The sequence below is a fragment of the Rhododendron vialii genome, chromosome 7a, assembly GCF_030253575.1.
Source record: "Rhododendron vialii isolate Sample 1 chromosome 7a, ASM3025357v1".
NCBI lineage: Eukaryota > Viridiplantae > Streptophyta > Magnoliopsida > Ericales > Ericaceae > Rhododendron > Rhododendron vialii.
Window position 1 is genome coordinate 34,984,178 of NC_080563.1, and position 9,591 is coordinate 34,993,768.

The following is a 9,591-nucleotide window of genomic DNA, read 5'->3' on the forward strand; positions in this document are numbered from 1 at the left end:
TGTCAGGTGATTCACTCTCTACCACATGATATGTTTTTAATTTAGGTGGTAGTGCTATATGCTGGAAATTGAAAAAGCAATCTATTATTGCTAATTCTACTATGGAGGCTGAGCTAATAGCATTAGCATCAGCGAGTGAAAAAGGAAAAGAAAAGAGTCTATTTTGGGCCCGCATAGACTTGACTACTTTCATAATAGCAGCACATCCCCAAGGTATCAGATTCGACCCTAACGGATCGATGTTTAATTATCATAAGCGCGAAGGTTCCGATCGACCAAACATGGGATATGTTTACCCTTTTGATTAATAATTTGATCCGATCCTTAATTTGGACGGACAAATTCGGTGGAAATATCTTTCACTGCATGCCATCAGTTTTAGTATGTAAGAGAAGAATGGGGTGTGGTTTTCAGGATATGTGAGGCACTGTGGCACAAATGCCTGGAAGCTAGTATTATGTAGTACTAATTTGCAAGTTGATATTTTGAGGAGCATCTAATAGATTTGATCTAGTGTTTCAGATCCGTTCTTTTAAAGATAAAAAGATTTCGATTAGGAATTTAGTGATATCCAATCGGGCTGATTTTTTGCATATTTCTTCTACTCAACGAACTCTACGAAGTGAACATTTTCGATCATTGGATCAAGACCGCAATGGGCCCTGCTCGACCGGGACAGCACACTGTTGTCCCTTACAAGCACAGCAGCTCCCCAGTCCGTGCATAGAAGGGTGACTTGACTTTGGGTGCTGACTATTAATTATTCTACAATCACACCCAAATACACTTGGCTTCACACACACTAGAGTATCTATCACACACACTAGAGTATCTAGTGTGTGAAGCCCGCATATTTGTGTGTATGAATATGTATTTAAATGTGTAAAACTAGTGCATGCCCGTGCCTAAAGGCACGGGTCGAACGTTCGGCTCACGCAAATAAACACTGAACCCAAGTGTAATATATCAATCAAAAATAATTTTTCATTCTAAAGCCATTGCCTACTCTTTCCTTCCAATGCAACCTTTGATTTTCTTTCATTTCACTTTTGTGCACCTCGTTGCCTACAACAAAAGAGATATATGAAAGGATTGAAATAACAATAGAAGAAAAAGAAAGGGCAAAAACGCACGTGGTTTAAACATTTTTCCCACAACACAGCAACAATAACAGAACCCTTTAGATACAATTTACAGCTACCAATTTACAGCTTCAGCATTTTTAAGATACAATTTCTAAGAAAGAGCAGCACCACACTCCTTTAGATATACAACGAAAATTGAATACAATTTCTAGTGCATGCCCGTGCCTGAAGGCGGCACAGCGCAACGCATTCTGATCGCGATCCTTTGTGAGGTATAAATAAAATAGGTAATTCAGATCTTAAATCCAACTCCCAGATTGCAAGTTCAAAACCCTTATCCTTTCCATCAATGTTGCCTCCAAGGAACAGCCATATTTCTGTAACTGCTTCCCACTCCTCGATGAAAGTCTCTAAAGTTTCAACTAAGACATTGCAGTCTTCCACTGCCTGAATTTTCCAGGTTCGAGCCGAACGACTTTCCCAACAGCAACGATGGCCAACATGATCAATAAGCAATCAATTCTCATATTTCAACCTCATCCTGTATTTGCCTACACAAATGCATCGAGAATCAAATGTTGATGCAGCTAGATACGACTGAGCAGCATGTTCTATTCCGCGGGCAGCCCAACTTCTTAAGTTACGGGGCTTCCAACTGTTTAAAGCTGATTGGATGGCAAATATTCTGTAGGATTCCTAAAATTTGTGCAAGAAAATTGAGTAACCAACTAACCATAGTAGCAAGCCATGGAAAAAAAAAGAGAATTATGAATTTTCCCATACCCCATTGAAGTCTAATACCAACAGCTAAAGCCGCTAAACTGTTAAAGGCAAGCCCATCATTCATAATCAAGCCAAAGATAGATACATGGCCAGAATCAGTCCATTTACAATTTTTCCAAAAATCTATATTAAAATGCATGTGATTTCTTACAAAACACCTGTAAGAAGCAGGCAAACCAATTGCTATGAATTAAGAGGAACAAAAGTTTTCTCACTAAAACAGTAAATAGATCGCAGGAAAATATCTGAATGAACAACAATAAACTGAATGGCCTCGCGTTCGTCTCCCTCCATGAAGTCAACTGATTCAATGACTAAGGAGTGAAACTTATCACCAGTAGTCGGACACTCAGAGATGAGCTTAAGAACTGTGAACTACATGACATGCGCGCACACACACAAAAAAAAAAATATTGTCATGTGATTTGACACTTAAAAACGCCTAATTAATGTTCCAGCTATTCAAACCACAAATTAATGTTAAAATGATCAAGTCACCCCGGAAAACAAAATCAAATCTTTGGACAGATCATGAAAAAAACCACAATAGATGGATGCTTGATATCTAGGTAGAAAATCTCCCTACATGCACAATAGATAAGCATGAATGACTTTTAGAGCCCTAGAAATTATTCCAAACCCTCCTAACTCATCCAAACAAACACAGAAACTCCCAACATAATATCTCCGAGAAATAAATGTGTTCTTACCGTTGCCCTTGGCAGTTCTCTTTGCTGGGGTGAGCGCAATGTTCGATTCGTCCTCAATCAACAAAATTTGGGAGTCATGTAGCCTGATAACTCAAAGAGAGAAAGTAGAATTTTTGAGTTATGAAGGTCGTATATAACCAATGTATTCAATCGTATAGAAACTCTATACTATTGAATACAGTAATAGTTTGGGGCAAAAAAAAGCAGAGTTTCTATATTGGGGCAAAAAAAGCAATCAAGTCGTGGTATTTTCTGTAATACTATCACACTGATCAACCAAACCGAACAAAGCACAATAATAATAGCAAGTCTTTCCTAGCATTTGTTCATCACCAAATCAGACCATCATCGACAACTCTCACAAAATACTATAAGAACAGTTGATTTTCTAAAAGATCTTTTGTAGCTACTCATGTAGCTTTGTATGTGAAACTGTCATGCCTTTAATGTCTCTTATTTTTGCTTATAGCTACGTAGCTAATTTGATCGCAAGATTCAATCTAACTCTGTCACAGTTAAGTTGTTTTTTTTTTTTTCCTACCAAGCCATAACAATGAATGTTTGTTACCACCATTAACAACCACACCTATCAGCCAAAATCTATATAGTAGCTAGATTCCCTATGTATCTATCAGAGTAGTTCTTCATTGTACATACCTTGAGTTAGATTGCTATCACTTTGACCTTGGGGAGATGCTTGGGTATTTTGTATTTCTTCAGTACCAAAGATTAGAGAATGAGATTAGAATACAGCTACCAAAAATTTAACAAAACAGTACCTCCATTAGAAAAGCTGTGTGCGCAAAGGATATAATCAGAAATAAATAAAGAATCAATAATGGGGAAAAAATGTTAATAGCGGAGGGCCCAAGTAATTGTCTTTCAGTTTACTAAACTTTGGTCAAACAATATAGCCTAATATCCTTTCATTCAATCTCTTTGCAAGCGAAAGCTGGGGTGAAATAGCTGTGGAAGGAGATTTCGGTTTGCATTGCAGTCTCGCGACTTAAGATAGCGGGTGGTCAAACATAAGATTCAATAATTATGGAATGGAGACGGAAACCATCAAAAAGTCGGCACTAACATGATTCTCTCTCAACCATTCGCCTTTCTAATAGAGAAAATGCTCAATAGAAGTAGCACCCAATGTAAGGAACAAAACACATACCGGTCAGAACACTCTTTCGACTACTTAAGAGTTCATCTAGACCATAGCCACCTTCAGCAGTTGTTATTTCCCAAGCATAACCCTGCCACCAGATTACAAAGTTTGGAAGTTAAGGAAACGATGCAGTAAATCAAAACAAAAAAAAAAAGGAACTGATCGGACTACATCAAATATGTTTTGGAAAATTGGACAATCTGATTTAGAGAATAAAATGGGGGAAAAAATCTGCCTCAATTATATAGTTTTTCCTTTCCACCATGTTAATATCATGCATGAATTGGTTCATTAAAGTGAACAATTCTGATTAGATCAATGAGCTAAGGCCCCTGAGCATGCCTTATGTCCCAAAGAATTTCCAATGATTTTCCATTGGGGAGTGAAGGATTGGGGCCACATTTCGCGTTTTCTGCACTGCCACAAAGATGCCAATATTGACTGGCTCACTCCAGTTACAAATTTCAAGCACAGGGCCCAATGCTTTGTATGCTTTTACAAAGCTGGTTTAATTTCTTCCCATTTGAGAGCCCACCACCACCACCATTTTATTAGGTAGATTTGTCTCTTTTCTTTGGGATCCAGGCGTTGAATGCACATTATTTCCGAAACATGCCATAAAAATTTTGGCCAAACACACAAACTCAGAGAATCACAATCAATTATTCGATTGGTGAGTGAATGACAATTGCTCTTTAATTCTTCAGATTGGCCAATACCCAAACATAAAATCAAGTTCTTTATCATCCAAGCCCAATTAATCAGTCTTTAGGATTGAGATGGCTTACATAAAGAAAGAAGCGGTGACGATGAGGCCGATCGCAAGCATGAAGACCGCTAGGGTTGGGAACCACTCATCGGGGACTGGGCTCGATATGGGTTTCACTGATTGACCCTGTTTTCAGTTCCAAATCGAAAACACATAATGCAAAAATCAGAAAACAGAAACAAAAAAGAAACGAAATAGAAGAGAGAGGGGAGAAATTTGAAACTACCATTTTCAGATCTGCTTTTCTGTTTGTCTGAAAGACTCTGAACACTCGATGATTATACTCCCGGCGGAGTTGATGAGGCTTGGCGATTCGGCGGGCGCGGGGAGTGAGAGAGAGGGGTTTTTGTAATCAGAAAACAGAAACAAAACAGAAGAGAGAGGGGAGATTGGCTATTCGGCGTGCGCGGGGAGAGCGGCGGTGGTGCCGTCCTCTGGTGCAAGGGAGGGAGGCGGCGGCTAAGTGCGGGGAGGAGTCCGTATTCTCAGAGAGAGAAAGAGAGAGAGAGCAGATGGGGGAGAGATACTCTGGAGAGAGAAAAAGGAGGAGAGAAACGTGCGGGGATGGAAGCCCAAAATTAATTCTCTATTTCAAATTTTGAACCCAAATCAATCTCAGCCCTCAAATCTCATTTATTTACTAAACTGCCATTGGCTTGTATGTAAAGATGGAGAAATCTAGACCGTTGAATTTGTTTGTATGGGTAGATAAAATTTGTGTCAGAGAGAAATCTGAACCATTGAAAGAGAATATTCTTAAAGATACCCGTCTTGTTTTATAATATAGATGTGTATAGATTGACCGTTGTCTCCGTGTTTTATCCCAAACTAGTGTTCAATTAACGTGCTACACACGTCGTGCCGTGCTCATTTTTTAATGTCATGATGGAGCTGGGACGGCTAGTAAGGGCCTACAATTCTAAAAATTACTATTTTTACATGAAAAAAAAATTATTTTCAAAATGTATAATCTCGTCCCCTCAAAAACAGTATAACTAGCCCATGTACATTTTTTTTTAAAACGAAAAATTAGCCAAAACTCCCTGAAACAGTTACCAACAGAGTGGAGCCACCTACCTAATTTGCTTTTGAGTTAGGGTTCCCGGGTTTGTCTAATTCAATGGTCAGAACTCAAAAGGACATTTCATTTAATTTTGGACTTGAAAACCCTTACGTGACTTCGTCAAAACTAACTCTCTCTCTCTCTCTCTCTCTCTCTCACCCTTACGTCAAAACGAGAGCTGTTAATCACCCCCGTGTCAGGGGGGTCTGACACCGGGCACGGGGAACTCCCCGTTTTACCCCCATCCACTTGCTCTCTCTCTCTCACCCATTTCTCTATCTCATTTATTTTATTTTTGTATAAAATTGTAAATATTAATAACTTTTTTTTCACCTATATTTTTTTTAATAAATTATACTAGTATATTTTTGAAATCTACTCAACGAAACCTATCAAACGAGCCTAATATTGATGGTGAAATAATGTAAAATGAAAAAACTATATTTTTGTGATAGTTTAAACTGTTTAAAAAGGTGGATGACGATGACAGTTGACGTAATCCTTTGGTCGACCTCATGCGGTTAGCAATCTCTGACGAATTTCCTTGAGCTGCTTGGTCATTCTCTCTCGAGCTTTCAAATATCATTGGTGAATATATTTCATTGTACCCCTTAATATTAAATCTAGCAAGCGTAGAACACGTGCCAATTCTTCTAAAAGTCTCACCAAATTCTCGCTCCGGGTTGGGTCATTCTAAGTCATAAGAAGAATTCGATTGTTATCTCATATAAAGCGAGCAAGCTTCAAAACTCAAACCACGTCAATCAAGAATTCAAGGAACAACAACGAGGTATCCGAAATTCAAAGAACACAAGGAATTTTTTTTAAAATGATTGGGCAACGAACCCAAGGTACCATTCTATGATAATTCGAGAAATATTGAAATGATCACTCATAACCTTCCTATCGCTTTACAAATCAACGGAGTCAACGAATAACGTTATGTCAAATGAAAGATTTCGATACAGAGGACAAGCACAAAGCAATGAGACAAATCCCTCGTAAACTAATTGATCTAAATCAAAAATTTGTCCAATACTGGAGATGAGCAAAACTTCCAACAAATTGAGACTGAGCGTTACAGAATGAACCATTATATGCCTTCCGAGTTGAGGAACCACAACAGAGTCGAATGGCACTGAAGGCAACTATCACAAGTGATTTCGAATTGAATGGAACCAACAAATAGATATTGAGAAATATGCCACCGCAAGGTTTGGTTTAAATTCTGACATGAGCGTTGGTACAGGATGATACATCCCAACGAATATACTGGTGGCTGCAACAAGGAAATTCAAACCAACTAAATAGGTCTAGGCTAACAAACAGAGACAAGGTGGGTACGGGCCATAGTAGCAACAAGTCTGAATTTAATGACACCAAAGAATTTGTATGTCATAAAGTATGAGACCACAGATTGGATTTATTAGATTAAAGTTGCAACAGGAAAAGAAACTTACATAGGATAACAGCTACAAGCCAACGACGAAACTAGTAGTCACAACAGGAGGATCTAAGTTGACCACGAAAACTTTATCTCAAACAAGGTAATACTAACAATAAGACTTTGAATGGAAAACGAGGAGCATTCATCGTCATTGATAGCAAATGAGGCACAGGACACTTTGCCATAAGAATTCGATTGTTCCCAAGAAATGCTAAGAACGATTTGGTGATAAATAACTCGAATGTCAAGAGCTGTAACAGGTCAACAGTATAACAAACTTACGGGAAAACAGATTACGATACAATTCCAACTAGATTTCAGCTAGGCCAACGGAAAAATAAATAAATAAGGAAACGACTCTCACGGAATCACGTTCGAATATCACAACTAGCATGGACTCAACCAACCTCTTCCCAAATCAGATAAATCATCGATATACGTAAACTAAAGAGGCCCAAGACAACACATCAATTTGAAATGACTAACGAATGAGTCGAGCAATAAAGGAAAGAAGATACCTCAAACAAAATGTTTCTGAGAACTAAAGAGTAGTAGGAGGTGGTAACTTAGCGGCGAAACTGCATCTGTTGTCGTTTGGGTGTACGTTCATGCAGCTGTATTGAGCTTGACTCTCCATGTACTCCGGACCCCCCGGGAACAATTTCTCGCAAAATGGCCAGGCTTGCGGCAGACATAACAAAGCCTATCAAACTGTGAAACTCCCTGATTCCCGGATAAAGTAGGCGGTCCAAGATTAACCTTGTTTTGCGATAGCTGCTTTGGTTCCCTCTGCCTTTTCCTCTCTTGCTTTTGAAAATTCCCCGGCGATGTACCCACTATAACGGTCGGTTGCTTTTGTGTACTCAGAAGTTGTAGCTGGTTAACAATCTGTGGATAGTTTCTCGTGAAATGGTCAAGCTTCCCGCAAGTAAAACAAGATCTTGGGCACCACGGACATTGAGCTCGAATGTGACCGGTCTGACCACAACGGTGACACACAATCTGATGCTTGAGGAGAGTTCCCAACGTCCCGGTGTGAGAAGGTGGCTTAAAGCCCTGCTGGCCCTGAATAGAGTGACTTGGTCCCATCGGTTTCTTTCCTCCTGAACTCTGAACACTCCCAGAAGATGAGCTTGCGCGAACGACTCGATATCTAGTTTCCCCCACATTCGCACCCCTCTGCGCACTCTCCAGAATTTCAACACCCTTTACACACTCAGCGATCTCAGGGAACATTGCCTCATCTCTAACACGCTGATTCACCTCATTCTCCTCGTATGCACTACGACCTTGGTGATCATGATTCCCGGTCTCACCCCTCCTAACTTCATGACTCGATGACATATTACTATAAGGGCATAAGAAAGAAAGTTATCAGCATTAATCGTATCGCTATATGATGCAAGTTTTCGACCTTCCTAACATGGGTTAGCAACTCTACTCTATTCTACCGCAATGTAAATGCAATGTCACATCAACGTACTGACCCATTCATGCAAGCACACATATGATTTTGAAAATACGTGCAACAATTTTTTTTTGAACCCATGAGACTAAAAATCTCCCCATGGTCTCAAAGTATTCTAAACCAATTGCTCTGATACCAATTTGTCATGCCCTCAATTTTCAACATAAATAAATAATTCATTTCAATAAATGATCCTCGCACAATATATATATTATACCCAAAAGAGAATTTTCAAAGGAATATTTACAAACCAAGTTCCCCAAGTTTAAACATTTACAACATTGGCACCACGGTCCGAATTCCATAGCTAGTTAAAAGAGTAAAATTTAGAGGTTACATAATATCTGAAATTAAAAGACTTTAAATAAATTTACAATTTCATCTTTCCAAGATATCATACAAAAGACGATGAAATCACTTCTCGGCGGCTTTCAAAAGAGATAAGATCAAGCATGCACACCATGTACTTCGCGTTAAGGTCTTTGAGATATACCTAAAAATGATAGGTTGAGCTACACTAGCCCAGTAGAAATTTCTGTACTCAAGCTATATGTAAATGCGATGAAACATGCAATAAGAGTGAATGATTTTCAATGAACGATCAAAAGTACAAAAGGCACAATAACCCAATGAACAACGACTACGGAATTCAATACGTCTTATAGATATGCCTAGCCATTTATACATCAATCTAGAGGTAGCGTTAAACACACATCAATCAAAATGACAACGACAATTTCTCAAACCAATTCAAGTCTCCTCAAATGAATGTCACACTTGACTTTCCCATCATTTACCATTTACCATCAAGCCTCTTTTCATAAAAGAACACATTCCTTTTTGATTTTCAAAATAATTTTGAGAAATACTCTCGACCTCTACGGGTCAAACTTCGTTGATTCGAGTTTGAATAGCCGGAGTCCGTTGATTCTGCGCACGAATACCGGAAACCGTTGATTCGCTCAAGAATAGTTGGAGGATTTTAATAAAAATCCTTTTTCAAAAAAAGACAAGTTCCTTTCTTTTCAAATCCTTAGTAGAATCAGTTGTTTATCTCTTTCTTTAACGGTCATCATCTCAAGTAGCAAACAGTTCAAGTAACAA

At 38.7% G+C, this 9,591-nt stretch overlaps 1 long non-coding RNA gene across 3 annotated transcripts; it reads right to left on the reverse strand.

Annotated features, from left to right (window-relative positions):
• Positions 1-1,120: 1,120 nt before the first annotated feature.
• LOC131333929 (uncharacterized) lies at positions 1,121-5,069 on the reverse strand. Of its 3 annotated transcripts, XR_009201971.1 has the most exons (6): positions 4,736-5,069; positions 4,529-4,635; positions 3,747-3,828; positions 3,236-3,292; positions 2,579-2,661; positions 1,121-1,781 (listed from the first exon to the last, which is right to left on the reverse strand). It is a non-coding gene; the product is annotated as an uncharacterized LOC131333929 (long non-coding RNA). The 3 variants fall into 3 exon arrangements; XR_009201970.1 differs by having other exon boundaries at positions 3,236-3,828; XR_009201972.1 differs by having other exon boundaries at positions 2,579-3,828.
• Between the last annotated feature and the right edge of the window lie 4,522 nt (positions 5,070-9,591).